Consider the following 15,006-nt stretch of genomic DNA (forward strand, 5'->3'; position numbering starts at 1 on the left):
TCCTTTATTTCAAAGTTTCATACACAAAATATGAAGAGCCTTTAGCTCTTCATGTGAATGAAAATTCACAGCCACTTCATTCTCCCTTCTATTCCTCATCCCCCTGCTATTCCTCCCTTCGCCCTTTCCCAGGGAAAAAACCCAACTCAATATAATATACAACACAGATTGTCGGCTACTACCAATAAAATCTATTTAAGAGATTGCTTTTATGTTCCTCAGTTCCCTTGGTCTAAAACAATAGCTTTGATCAACATTGTAAAATACAATACAAAGAGGCAAATGAAGCTTGGATTTAGACAACACAAAGTTCCATTGGTGCCAAAGATGGTCATAGAAAGAGACATTTTCATACTTGGTTTAAACAGTGCTGCAGTAAACCATTATAATCTGGGATTTGAGTCACTTCCAGTGAGCTAGAATTGTCTCTATAATAGCCATATCATCATGGCTGAAATAGGCATTTGATTATAATTTTAATATCACTCTGCTTTTCCGATTGCTTGACTCAAGGCTTGTTGTTAATGCCTTCAGTTTAAACTACATGCTCTTCGTGGAAAAATTACTGCTGTACCTCAGCAAAAAAGCCAAAAAGTAAGTTGGACTCAGAACATTTTTAATTGCTTTAATCAATATTAATATATTCATTGAATTTTTAAAATTTTACACCAGGAACACCTATTTCTCTTCTCAACAATCCTTAAAAATGTAAATTTCACTTTCTGCATAAATTCACTCTGTCAAGGTCAAGACACACCTTTAATAAATTAGACCCTTTCAAACAAAAGGTAAGCAATAGATTAAGATAATATTTACAAAGGTAATATGCAGTGTCTCTCAGCACCTGCCTGTATAGTTTGTTTTGTGTTCTTGGGGTTGTTTCTTGGTTTTGGGGTTTTTTAAGTTTTGTTTTTGCTTATTTACAGCGAAGTGAGAAATAGATACCTTCTTCCCCTCCCCCACCACACACAATAGATACTCTTTTACATGCAATAACCCAATTTCAAGTAACAAAATCTTAGTAGCAGTTACCTTTGAGTGTCCAGTTTTTAAGAATCGATAAAATTTAAAAGTATACAGTATTTATTTTCTTCTTTCAGGTTGATTATGTGACCGCTCTGGCAAAAGCACTTTGACAACTGTAAGAAGAGAGGGCATGCGCAAACAGGGAACTGTGGGGGCTGAAGTCCTTCACAAGGTACTCGGTCTGACTTCAGCACGTTCAGCCGGGAAAGGAGGAAGTCTCACAAATACAGATTCCGAGGGGAAAAGGTTGTGTCCTGATTATAATATATTCTCCTAACCAATCTAAATCATGAGTTGTTGAAATAAAAGGGAGAAAAATAAACTGGTTTGTCAACTTGCCATAGGAAGCCAGGATAAAAGGAAACTGAATTGTAGTACTCAGAATAAATAAACCAAGCAGGGCTACCTTAAATGGTTAGAATGGTAATGACTGGGTAGCCAGCAATAGGAATCCTACTAGAAAAATACTGGGATGGAAAGGAACAGACAAGGGAGGGGTAACTACTGGAGAATCTTGGATACTTGAAATCTAACCATACTTAAAACACTTTAAAAAAATTTTTTAATTTTTCAGCAGAGATAGCATAAAAGAATCACTTTTAATATAGAATTAAAAAACACCTTAATATTAAATGTGATATTAACCTTGCCCTGGAGGTCAGGTGAAAATAGATTTTAGTCACAAATTTTTGATATCCACCAGATTTCTTTGTATTTTAGTTTTCAATGCAGGAACAAATCACTTATTTTAAAATTGTACCTGTTAAGCTCTGAATCAACTCATTTCTTTATTTTTACGTGTCAAAATAAAAGTTTATGCCGGTGTGGTGGCTCATACCTGTAATCCCAGCACTTTGGGAGGTCAAGGTGGGCGGATCACAAGGTCAGGAGTTCCAGACCAGCCTGGCCAACGTGGTGAAACCCTGTCTCTACTTAAGATACAGAAAACTAGCCAGGAGTGGTGGCACCCTCCTGTAAGCCCAACTACTCAGGAGGCTGAGGCAGGAGAATCGCTTAAACCCAGGAGGCGGAGGTCACAGTGAGCCGAAATCACACCACTGCACTCCGGCCTGGACGACAGGGCGAGACTATGTCTCAAAAAATAACAATAAAAAATAAATAATAAAAGTTTACCTTGCATTATTCATACAAACGATTACCTAAGTAAAATTCAACTCATTCTAAAATATTTGGTGAAATATTTAAAAACAATTGTATATGTGTAATATTTCACTGTATAAGGCAATAACTTTTTTCTTCAAGACGAAGAGTAGATACAATTTCTTTTTTTTTTTTTTGAGGCGGAGTTTCCGCTTTTGTTACCCAGGCTGGAGTGCAATGGCGCGATCTCGGCTCACCGCAACCTCCGCCTCCTGGGTTCAGGCAATTCTCCTGCCTCAGCCTCCTGAGTAGCTGGGATTACACGCACGTGCCACCGTGCCCAGCTAATTTTTTTTTGTATTTTTAGTAGAGACGGGGTTTCACCATGTTGACCAGGATGGTCTTGATCTCTCGACCTCGTGATCCACCCGCCTCAGCCTCCCAAAGTGCTGGGATTACAGACTTAAGCCACCGCGCCTGGCTACAATTTCTTATTCTTTTTTTTTTTTTTTTTTTTTTTTTTTTGAGACAGAGTCTTGCTTTATCGCCCAGGCTGGAGTACAGTGGTGTGATCTCAGCTCACTGTAACCTCCGCTTCCCAGGTTCAAGCGATTATCCTGCCTTAGCCTCCTAAGTCCTGCCTTAGCCTCCCAAGTAGCTGGAACTACAGGCCCATGTCACCGCACCCAGCTAATTCTTCATATTTTTAGTAGAGATGGGGTTTCACAGTGTTAGCCAGGATGGTCTCCATCTCCTGACCTGGTGATCCACCCACCTTGGCCTCCCAAAGTGCTAGGATTACGGGTGTGAGCCCTTAAGCCTGGCCCAGTTTCTTTTCTTTTTTTTTTTCATTTCATTTTATTATTTTTTTTAAAAAAGATGGGGTTTCACCATATTGGTCAGACTGGTCTCGAACTTCTGACCTCAGATGATCTACCCGCCTCGGCCTCCCGAAGTGCTGGGATTACAGGCATGAGCCACCGCGCCTGGCTGCCCAGCCCAGTTTCTATTAAAAACCTTTTTTTTAGTATGGTTTTTCCTATAACCTCATGGTTCCAAGGCTGGAATCTCAAAACATGTAAAAATCAACTGTTACTATCTATAGCTTCTAAGAGCAATAGTTCAAGAACTAGTTTGTTCTTGTAGGCAGAAGATATTTCTTGCGGGATTTGGTTCAGTGCCACTCACCCAAAGGGTTAGGAATAAATGTCAGTTGTTGACTATGCTGATTGAACTTGTAACTGAAAATGTTAAGCATCATTTAAAATTGTCTTAATTTTCTAATTCCCTTCTTCACCAATCAGAACTAAGTATTACGAGAAACCACTGATTTGTAGCATATTGAAATCTTTGTTTCTAGTTATTTCTTTAAAAAAAAAAAAAAAAAAAAACAAAATAAAACAGGTCAGGCGTGGTGGCTCACGCCTGTAATCCAAGCACTTTGGAGGCCAAGACGGGCAGATCAGGTGAGATCGGGAGTTCAAGACCAACCTGACCAACAGGGTGAAACCCCATCTTTTTTCTTTCTTTCTTTCTTTCTTGATCCCAGGAGGTGCTGAAGAAATTTTTTTTCTTTTCTCTTAAACACCGTCTTAAAAAAAAAAAAAAAAAAAAAAAAAAAAAACTAATAATTTAAGAAAAGAATCTTTTTTTTTTTTTTTTGAGACAAAGTCTTGCTTTGTCACCCAGGCTGGAGTGAGGTGTGTGATCTCAGCTCACTGCAACCTCCACCTCCCAGGTTCAAGCCATTCTCCTGCCTCAGACACCTGAGTACCTGGTATCACAGACGCATGCCATCATGCCCGGCTAATTTTTCTATTTTTACTAGAGATGGGGTTTCACCATGTTGATCAGGCTGGTCTGGAACTCCTGACCTCGTGATCCACCCACTTTAGCCTCCCAAAGTGCTGGGATTACAGGTGTGAGCCACCACACCCAGTTGAGAATCTATTTTTTGACCCCCTAAGATTCCAGCCTAAATCTTCAAGAAAAGAATCATTTTGAATGAATCCACCAAAAGATCTGTGTAAAATAACTGAATGCTTACTTATTCCTGCTGTGACCTTAGCTTCTATTTCCCTTTTTTTTCCTTCCTCTATCCTCCTAAAGAAAGCTCTACTTTTGGCCGGGCGCGATGGCTCAAGCCTGTAATCCCAGCACTTTGGGAGGCCGAGGCGGGTGGATCACGAGGTCGAGAGATCGAGACCAACCTGGTTAACAGGGTGAAACCCCGTCTCTACTAAAAATACAAAAAAAAAAAAATTAGCTGGGCATGGTGGTGCGTGCCTATAATCCCAGCTACTCAGGAGGCTGAGGCAGGAGAATTGCCTGAACCCAGGAGGCGGAGGTTGCGGTGAGCCGAGATCGCGCCATTGCACTCCAGCCTGGGTAACAAGAGCGAAACTCCGTCTCAAAAAAAAAAAAAAAAGAAAGCTCTACTTTTGTGAAGCTGCTATACTCACCATTTGCATTCCAGAATTTGCAAGGATCAACTCAAGGTTAATTTTATTCCTGAAGACTTTGCTACCAAACTTTTGCCACATTTTCAGCTACTTTAACTAAAATAAAATAAATCCTTCCTGACATCCTTACAGCTTTAAGAAATAGATTTTTGAGGCCGGGCGCGGTGGCTCACGCCTGTAATCCCAGCACTTTGGGAGGCCGAGGCAGGTGGATCACTTGAGGTCAGGAGTTTGAGATCTGCCTGGTCAACATGGTGAAACCCCATCTCTAAAAAAAAAAAAGAAAGAAAGAAAGAAGAAAGAGATAGTTTTTTTCACGCCTGTAATCCCAGCACTTTGGGAGGCCGAGGTGGGTGGATCAAAAGATCGATCGAGACCAGCCTGACCAACATGGCAAAATCCCATCTCTACTATAAAAATACAAAAATTAGCTGGGCGTGGTGGTGCATGATTGTAGTCCCAGCTACTCAGAGGCTGAGGCAGGAGAATCTCTTGAACTCAGGAGGCGAAGGTTGCGGTAGCCAAGATCGCACCACTGCACTCCAGCCTGGCGACAGAGCAAGACTCTGTCTCAGAAACAGAAAAAAAAAACAGATTTTTTAAATATTTGAAATTAGGATATCAACTTTTAATCAGAAATGTGGAAAATGTTAAGTTGTTCCTTTCAAAGTTATGACCTTGAAATGATTTCTCTGGGCTTTATTAATCCACCTGACTCCAAGTGCAGGTCTACTAATAATATGCACAACGAAAATAAACTTTGGCTCTAACCCTTGTTAAATCATAATTAACACTGCCCATACTTAAAGGGATTGTACTGTATTAAAAAATAAACTAATCTCTGCTCCTTTTTTTTCCTAAAGTGAGCCTCAAATGTAAAAAGAAAATTACTTAAGCATTAAAACCAAGGTATAAATACCTATGAAACAAAGAAAAAATTATAAGCAAACCCTCAACAAGGACAAAGCCCTTTTCGTTAAACCTTTTTTTTTGACAAAACCCTTTCTACTGAAATGTTTTTTACTTAACCATAAAAGAGGTACCTTTTTTTTTTTTTTTTCTTTTTTTTTGAGACAGAGTCTCACTCTGTCGCCCAAGTTGGAGTGCAGTGGCACAATCTTGGCTCACTGCAACCTCTGGCTCACTGCAACCTCTACCTCCCAGATTCATGCAATTCTCCTGCCTCAGCCTCTTGAGTAGCTCGGACTACAGGCACGCACCACCAGGCCTAGCTAATTTTTATTTTTATTTTATTTGTATATTTTATTTTGAGACAGAGTTTCGCTCTTATTGTCCAGGCTGGAATGCAGTGGCACAATCTTGGCTCACTGTACCGTCTCCCAGGTTCAAGCAATTCTCCTGCCTCAGCCTCCCCAGTAGCTGGGATCACAGGCATGTACCATCAAACCTGGCTAATTCTGTATTTTTCAGAGAGACAGGGTTTCTCCATGTTGGTCAGGCTGGTCTCGAACTCCTGACCTCAGGTAATCTGCCTGTCTTGGCCTCCCGAAGTGCTGGGATTACAGGCTAATTTTTATACCTTAAGTAGTGATGGAGTTTCACCTTGTTGGCCAGGCTGGTCTCGAACTACTGACCTCAAGATATCCGCCCGCCTTGGCCTTCCAAAGGCTAGGATTACAGGTGTGAGCCACTGCACCCAGCCAAAAAAGGAGGCACTTTCTGAAATTTTGTCTTCAAATCACAGAACTTCACCATAAACCATTGACCTACCTTTTTTTTTCTTTTCTTTTCTTTTCTTTTCTTTTCTTTTCTTTCTTTTTGAGACAGAGTCTTGCTCTGTCTCCTAGGCTATAGTGCAGTGGCTTGATCTTGGCTCATTGCAACCTCTGCCTCACAGCATAAACCCCTTTCAAGTAGCCATTAAAGGCCATAAAAATACTTCAGTTAACTCACTGAGATCTATAGTTATTCCTCAGTATCTTGCGGGCTTAGTTTCAAACCCCCACCCCACCAAATAATAAAATCCATGGATGCTCAAGTAAGTCCCTCATATAAAATGGCATATATTTTCATATAACCTATGCATATCCTCCTATATACTTTAAGTCATCTCTAGGTTACTTATAATACCTAATACAATGTGAGTGCTATGTAAATAGTTGTTATACTATATTGTTTAGGGAATAATGACAAGAAAAAGTCTTTACATATTCAGTACAAATGCAACCATTCACTTTTTTCCCAAATGTTTTTGATCTGTGGTTGGTTGAATCAAAGGATATGTGGAGATGGAACTCACAGATAAGAAGGGACAACTGTACATGGGTCATATATATCATTTTGAGCTTCCTTCCTTCTTTTCCTTCCCTACTTACATCCCTACCACAATGCTATGTCCTGGTAGTTGGTAAGTATATTATACATGCTTGCTGAGTATATGGATAAATGGATGGATGAATAAAGGAAAGGTTTTTTCTCTTTTTTTTTTTTTTTTTTTTTTTTTTTGAGACGGAGTTTTGCTCCTGTTACCCAGGCTGGAGTGCAATGGCGCGATCTCGGCTCACCGCAACCTCCGCCTCCTGGGTTCAGGCAATTCTCCTGCCTCAGCCTCCCGAGTAGCTGGGATTACAGGCACATGCCACCATGCCCAGCTAATGTTTTGTATTTTTAGTAGAGACGGGGTTTCACCATGTTGACCGGGATGGTCTCGATCTCTTGACCTCGTGATCCACCCGCCTCAGCCTCCCAAAGTGCTGGGATTACAGGCTTGAGCCACCGCGCCCGGCCAGCAAAGGTTTTTTTATTATTTAAAGCAGCCAAGTTGAAGTATTAAATTCATTTAGAAATATTAAATCCATTTAGAGAGAAATGAATTTTTCCTCAGCTGCAAGGATGAGAAGGGGAGTGGTATAAAACAGAAAACCACTTTGGCCCTTATGATGTTCAGACAAGAAAAAGGTAGACTATTTATTTATCATCATGAAATAACAGACACATACCCCACCCCTCCACAGAAATTGTTTCTCCAAGGTTGCAACAGACAATCGGAGCTAAGTCCAATAGATGCTTGTCAGTCTATCTTGCTTGACCTTGCAGCAACATTGACATAACTGACCACACTTTCTGGATATACAGTCATAAATAGCATTAACAATATTTCAGTCAAACCATATATATAATGGTGGTCCCAAAGACTATAATGAAGCTGAAAAATTCCAATCACCTCCTCACATTGTAGCTGTCAGTGTCATAGTGCAATGCATTAGTCATTTATTTGTGGTAATACTGGTGTAAACAAAGCCACTGTGCTGCCAGTTGTATAAAATTATAGCACATACAATTAGGTACAGTACAAAATACTTGGTAATTACAATAAATGACTGTTACTGGATTCATGTATTTACTTTTTACCATTATTTTACAGTGTACTCTTTAGTAGAAAGGTGATGCATGCCTGTAATCCCAGCTACTCAAGAGGCTGAGGCAGGAGCATCAGTTGAACTTGGGAGGTGGAGGTTACAATGAGCCAAGATCATGCCATTGCACTCTAGCCTGGGCAACAGAGCGAGACTCTGTCTCAAAAATAAAAATAAAAAAAAAAATAAAAATAATTAGAAATTGTAAGAGCTCATAAAAGTTTATAGAATAAGGGTATAAAAAATATTTTTGGGCCAGATGAGGTGGCTCATGCCTGTATTCCCAGCTCTTTAGGAGGCCAAGGCAGGCAGATCACTTGAGGTCAGGAGGTCAAGACCAGCCTGGTTAACATGGTGAAACCCTGTCTCTACTAGAAATACAAATAAATTAGCTGGGTGTGGTGGCGGGTACCTGTAGTCCCAGTTACTCAGGAGGCAGAAGCAGGAGAATCACTTGAACTCAGGAAGCAGAGGTTGCAGTGAGCCGAGATTGCACCACTGTACTCCAGCCTGGATGACAGAGTGAGACTCTGTCTCAAATATAAATATAAATATATAAATATATAAATATATATATATATATATATATATATATATATATATATATAGTACAGCTATACAATGTATTTGTATTTTAAGCTGTAATTACAAGAGTCCAATCTTTTAAAACATTAAAAATTTAAAAACTTGGCCGGGCGCGGTGGCTCAAGCCTGTAATCCCAGTACTTTGGGAGGCCGAGGCGGGTGGATCACGAGGTCAAGAGATCGAGACCATCCTGGTCAACATGGTGAAACCCCATCTCTACTAAAAATACAAAAAATTAGCTGGGCATGGTGGTGCGTGCCTGTAATCCCAGCTACTCAGGAGGCTGAGGCAGGAGAATTGCCTGAACCCGGGAGGCGGAGGTTGCGGTGAGCCGAGATCGCGCCATTGCACTCCAGCCTGGGTAACAAGAGCGAAACTCCGTCTCAAAAAAAAAAAAAAATTTAAAAACTTAAAAGATTACAATAAACTAAGGTCAATTTTCTTGGAGCAGGGGTCAATTTATTATCAAAGAAAAGTTATTTTTATAAATTTAGTGTAGCCTAAGTGTCAATGTTTATAAAGTCTACAGTAGTGTATAGTAAAATCCTATGCCTTCACGTTCATTCACTGCTCACTCACTGACTCACACCAGAACAACTTCCCTTCCTACAAGCTCAATTCATGGTAAATGCCCTATACATGTGTACCATTTTTTAAATCTTTTATACTGTTTTTGTTTGTTTGTTTTTTTGAGACAGAATCTCACTCTGTTGCCCAGGCTGGAGTGCAGTGGCACAATCTTAGCTTACTGCAACCTCTGCCTCCCAGGTTCAAGCCATTTTCATGCCTTAGCCTCCTGAGTAGGTGGGACCACAGGTGCCTGCCACCAAATATGGCTAGCTATTTTTGTATTTTTAGCAGAGACAGGGTTTCCCCATGTTGCCCCAGCTGGTCTTGAACTCTTTTTTTTTTTTCTTTTTTTCTTCTTTCTTTTTTTTCCTTTTATTATTATTATTATTTTTTTTTTTTTTTTAAGACAGGGTTTCATCATGTTGCCCAGGCTGGTCTTGAACTCCTGACCTCAGGTGATCTGCCTGCCTCGGCCTCCCAAAGTGCTGAGATTACAGGTGAGAGCCACCACACCCAGCCTGGTCTTGAACTCTTGAGCTCAGGCAATCCACCTGCTTCAGCCTCCCAAAGTGCTAGGATTACAGGCATGAGCCACCGTGCCCTGCCTATTCTGTATTTTTGCTGTGCCCTTCTGAAGTTTAGATATACAAATACTTACCATTGTGCTACAACTGCCTACCGCATTCTATAGGGTAACAGGCTGAATGGGTTTGTAGGCTAGGAGCAAAAGGCTGTACTATATACCTTATGTGTACAGTAGGCTATCCCATCTAGGATTGTCATAATTTTTTAAATTTTTCAAAAAAAATAAAAAGTTTAAAAAGTTAAAAGATTGCAATAAGCTAAGGTCAATTTTCATGGAGCAGGGGTCAATTTATTATCGAGGAAAAATTTTTATAAATTTAGTGTAGCCTAAGTGTCTATGTTTATAAAGTCTACAGTAGTATATAGTAAAATCCTATGCCTTCACCTTCATTCACTACTCACTCACTGACTCACACCAGAACAACTTCCCTTCCTGCAAGCTCAATTCATGGTAAGTGCCCTATACATGACAACTGACACAACAACAAAATCGCCTAACGATGCATTTCTCAGAAAGTATCCGCTTTGCTGTTAAGCAACACATGACTGTACCTTCCCCTTTCCTCCTTCCTTTATGCTGTCCTTTCTTGGTTTTCTAACATGTGGGATTGTATGTGCTGTCTCTGTCTTTTCTGCTAACTGACTTTAAATACTGCGTTCCTCCAGACTCTATTCCAGGCCCTCTTCTCATCCTTTATGAGTGGCTTTCCCAACTATAAAGAAAGAACCTCGCATATCTTATCTTATTGATAGCTGTATTTGCAACACTTATCACTGTGCCTCCAATAAAAGAAATAGGAATTCAGTAAATATTTGTTGAATTAAAATTTAAATGTATATACAAAAGGCCAAAAATGCCAAGGTAATCTAGGTGGCAAGAAACAAACCTAGAAGACTTAAACTATCAGATATTAAGACCTGTATATAGCCGCCAGGGGCAAGGGAGAGGCAGGGACCTAGGCTCTCCTCTTCTCTCCCCTCTCAAAAAAAAAAAAAAAAAAAGAGAGAGAGAAAAGACCTGTATATATTAAGATATAGATACATATACAGATGTTAAGACCCGTATATATTAAAATACAAATAAATAAATATTAAAACCTAAAGGACTTACACTATCAGATATTAAGACTCATATAATGTGTGGTTATTGGGACAGGATAAACAAATAGACAAACAGAACAAAATTAAAAGTCTAGAAATAGGTAGATCTATGTATGATCCCCAGAATTCCAAAAACAGTAATACTGCAATAATGAAAAGACTGTCTTTTCAATAAAGGGTATTGGAGTCAACTGAACAACCATATGTCAAAAAAGAGACCTTTATCCTTACAACACCATAAACAAAAATAAATTCCAGATGGACTATAGCCCTAATTGTAAAATATAATCACTAAAGCCCTTAAAAGAAAATCTAGGAGAATATCTTCACAATGTTAGGTTAAGCAACAGTTTCTTACACAGGTCACATCCTGGAACGGGACACCAATAGAAAGAAAAAAGGCCAGGTGTGGTGGTGGGTGCCTGTATTCCCAGTTACTCGGGAGACTGAGGCATGAGAATAGCTTGAAACTAGGGAGTAGAGGTTGCAGTGAGCCAAGATCATGCCACTGCACTCCAGCCTGTGTGACTGAGCAACACTCCATCTTAAAAAAAAAAAAAAAAAAAAAAAAAGTCACAAAACCAGTAATCATAATTAAGACAGTATTAGAATAAAAACTCACAAAATGGGAGAAAATATATGCTCTATCTATATATATAGAGATTTTTTTCAGCAAAAGACTTTAACCAGAATAAAGAACTTCTACAAATAAATAAATCAGTAAGAGTAAATATTCCCCCAAGAACAGGCAAAAGACTTCACCAAAACATATTCAAATGACCAAAAAACATATGAAAAGGTGCTCTATCTCACTAATCAACAAAAACAAACAAAAAAAAAAAGCAGAATAAAACTGGAATGGCTAAACCTGGAAAAGGCAGACAATACCAAGCATTAGCAAGGATGTGGAGCAACTCCCCCTTTTTTAAGCAACCATTTTTCATACACTGCTAGTAAAAGCATAATTTAGTATAACTATACAACCATATTGCAAAATCATGCAGTATCTATTAAAGCTAAACATTCACAAACCTTATGACCCAGCAATTTAGCCTCTAGATATACACCCAATAGAAATGCAGACATGTTCACCAAAAGATATGTTGAAAGCAGCATTATTCATAACAGCCAAACCTGAAAACAACCCAAACATCCATCTAGAATAAAATGGATAAATAAATTTGTGATAGACTCATATAATGGAATATGACAAGGCAAAGATAACAGATGCCAAGATTTTTATTTTTATTTTTTGTGGCTTGCACTACAGGTGCCTGCCACCATGCCTGGCTAATTTTTGTATGTTTTGGTAGAGATGAGAGTTTTGGCATGTTGCCCAAGCTAATCTCGAATTCCTGAGCTCAAGTGATCCTCCCACCTCAGCCTCCCAAAGTGCTAGGATTACATGCATGAGCTACTGTGCCTGGCCTGACTCCAACTATATAGAACCACATACATAAATTGCATGAATGCAATGCTGAGTGAAATGTCTAATGCAAAAAGTATATACTATATACTATATGTTTCCACTTAAAGTGATTCCACTTAAAGTTTCTTTTTTTTTTTTGAGACAGAGTCTCACCCTGTTGCCTAGGCTGGAGTGAGGTAGCATGATGACTGCTCACTCCAACCTCCAACTTAAAGTTATAATAAAACTAATTTATGGTATTAGAAGTTAACATAGTAATTACCTTTACAGGGAAATAATGATTGCTAAGGAACATAAAGGGGACTTCAGTGATGCTGGTGACATACTTACTGTTTGTTGAACTGAGTGCTGTTATACAGATGTGTTCACTTTGAAAATTCAGTTAACTAGGCTAGCTGCAATGGCTTATGCCTGTAATCCCAGCACTTTGGGAGGCTGAGACGGGCAGATCACAAGGTCAAGAGATTAAGACCATCTTGGCTAACATGGTGAAACCAAGCCTCTACTAAAAATACAAAAATTAGGCTGGATGCAGTGGCTCAAGCCTATAATCCCAGCACTTTGGGAAAGCCAAGGTGGGCAGATCATGAGGTCAGGAGTTCGAGACCAGCCTGGCCAACATGGTGAAACCCTGTCTCTACTAAAAATACAAAAATTAGCTGGGCATGGTGACAGGCGCCTATACTCCCAGCTACTCGGGAGGCCGAAGGAGGAGAATTGTTTGAACCTGGGAGGCAGGGGTTGCAGTGAGCCAAGATGGTGCCATTGCACTCTAACATGGGGGACAGGGCAAGACTTCATCTCAAAAAAAATAAAATACAAAAATACAAAAAGTAGCTGGGCGTGGTGGTACAGGCCTGTAATCTCAGCTACTCGGGAGGCTGAGGTGGGAAAATTGCTTGAACCTGGGAGGCAGAGGTTGCGGTAAGCTGAGATCACACCACTGCACTCCAGCCTAGGCAACAGAGTAAGACTCCATCTCAAAAAAAAAGAAAGAAAGAAAGAAAGAAATGTTATAAGTAATTTGCCCAAGGTGACATAACTAGTAGGTGTATAAGCCCAAGTCTATTTAGAGCTTATATTTATAGCTCATTTTCCAAGGCTTAACTCTTATCCCTCACCAACTGCCACGCCAGGCATAACTAGGAACAACTTCAGTGCCTACATTTTCTTCACAATCAGGCCTCTGCCTTCAGGTGCTTCTTCCTTAGGTAAACATATTTTTTCTCAATCAAAATTCAGGCTTAGCCGTGCATGGTGGCACAAGTCTGTAATCCCGGCTACTCAGGAGGCTGAGGCACGAGAATCACTTGAACCCAGCAGGCAGAAGTTGCAGAGAGCCAAGATCTTGCCACTGCACTCTAGCCTGGGTGACAGAGTGAGACTCTGTCTCAAAAAAAAAAAAAAAAAAAAATGGGGAAGGTGGCTCACACCTATAATCCCAGCACTTTGGCAGTCTGAGGCAGATGGATGATTTGAGGTCAGGAGTTAAGAGACCAGCCTGGCCAACACAGTGAAACCCTGTCTCTACTAAAAATACAAAATATAGTCAGGCATGGTGGAGCACGCATGTAATCCCAGCTACTTAGGAGGCTGAGGCAGTAGAATTGCTTGAACCCGGTAGACAGAGGTTGCAGTAAGCTGAGATCGAGCCACTGCACTCTAGTCTGGGCAACAGAGCAAGACTCCATCTCAAAAAAATAAATAGCCAGGTATGGTGGCTCATGCCTGTAATCCCAGCACTTTAGTAGGTCCAGGTGGGCAGATTACTTGAGGCCAAGAGTTCAAGACCAGCCTGGCCAACATGGTGAAACCCCATCTCCACTAGAAATACAAAAATTAGCCGTGTGCAGTGGGGCACACCTGTGGTTCCAGCCACTCAGGAGGCTGAAGCCGGGGAATCGCTTGAACCAGGAATGAAGGTTCAAGTGAGCCGAGATCGTGACACTTTACTCCAGCCTGGGCAACAGAGCAAGACTCTGCCTCAGAGAAAAATAAATAAATGAAAGCCAAAGCATGTGGTCTGACAATTTAAAATAAATTTCAGAAAAATCCAAGACTCATGGTTGTTGGGCCTTTCACCTTTCTCTCGAAGACCTCGTTACCTAGAACAACCCCTATTCAAATTGTTCTCAGCTTCTTTTTTTAGACCAAGCCTAGCTCATCTTAGTGCTCCACAGTTAAACCCATCTCCCAGGCAGAAGCCTCCACCTAAACTCTTCATCCAAAAGCCACAGTGTCTTAGTGAGAGATTTCAATTACTCTTAGCCTTGTGAAAAATGTCTCTCCGAAGAAAAAGACAAAAGGAAAAAATAGTTGTGTGTGTCTGTGTGTGTGTGTGTGTGTGTGTGTGTGTGTTTTTCAAATAGAAACGCTTGCTATGGTTTGAATGTTTGTCTCCTCCAAAACTCATGTTGAGGCCGGGCATGGTGGCTCACGCCTGTAATCTCAGCACTTTGGGAGGCCAAGGTGGGTGGATCATCTGAGGTCAGGAGTTCAAGACCAGCCTGGCCAACATGGTGAAACCCTGTCTTAGAAAAATAAAAATAAAAAATAAAAAACTCAGCCGGGCGCGGTGGCTCAAGCCTGTAATCCCAGCACTTTGGGAGGCTGAGGCGGGTGGATCACGAGGGCGAGAGATCGAGACCATCCTGGTCAACATGGTGAAACCCCGTCTCTACTAAAAATACAAAAAACTAGCTGGATGTGGTGGCGCATGCCTGTAATCCCAGCTACTCAGGAGGCTGAGGCAGGAGAATTGCCTGAACC

General features: G+C 40.5%; 1 protein-coding gene across 6 annotated transcripts in view; it reads right to left on the reverse strand.

The window, feature by feature from the left end:
* CPEB3 (cytoplasmic polyadenylation element binding protein 3) overlaps positions 1-15,006 on the reverse strand; it is a 247,140-nt gene that overhangs the window by 205,131 nt on the left and 27,003 nt on the right. For 2 of the 6 annotated variants that reach the window (XM_039465097.2, XM_039465096.2), the window contains exon 1: positions 1,033-1,599. The exons of 2 other annotated variants lie outside the window; for them this stretch is intronic. The gene's annotated coding sequence lies outside the window, so the exon portion shown is untranslated. Of the gene's footprint in view, positions 1-1,032; positions 1,600-15,006 lie in introns of those variants that run through there. 2 more of the 6 variants (XM_074382579.1, XM_074382578.1) reach the window with 1 other exon arrangement.

This window comes from Saimiri boliviensis, chromosome 12 (assembly GCF_048565385.1).
Source record: "Saimiri boliviensis isolate mSaiBol1 chromosome 12, mSaiBol1.pri, whole genome shotgun sequence".
Lineage (NCBI taxonomy): Eukaryota > Metazoa > Chordata > Mammalia > Primates > Cebidae > Saimiri > Saimiri boliviensis.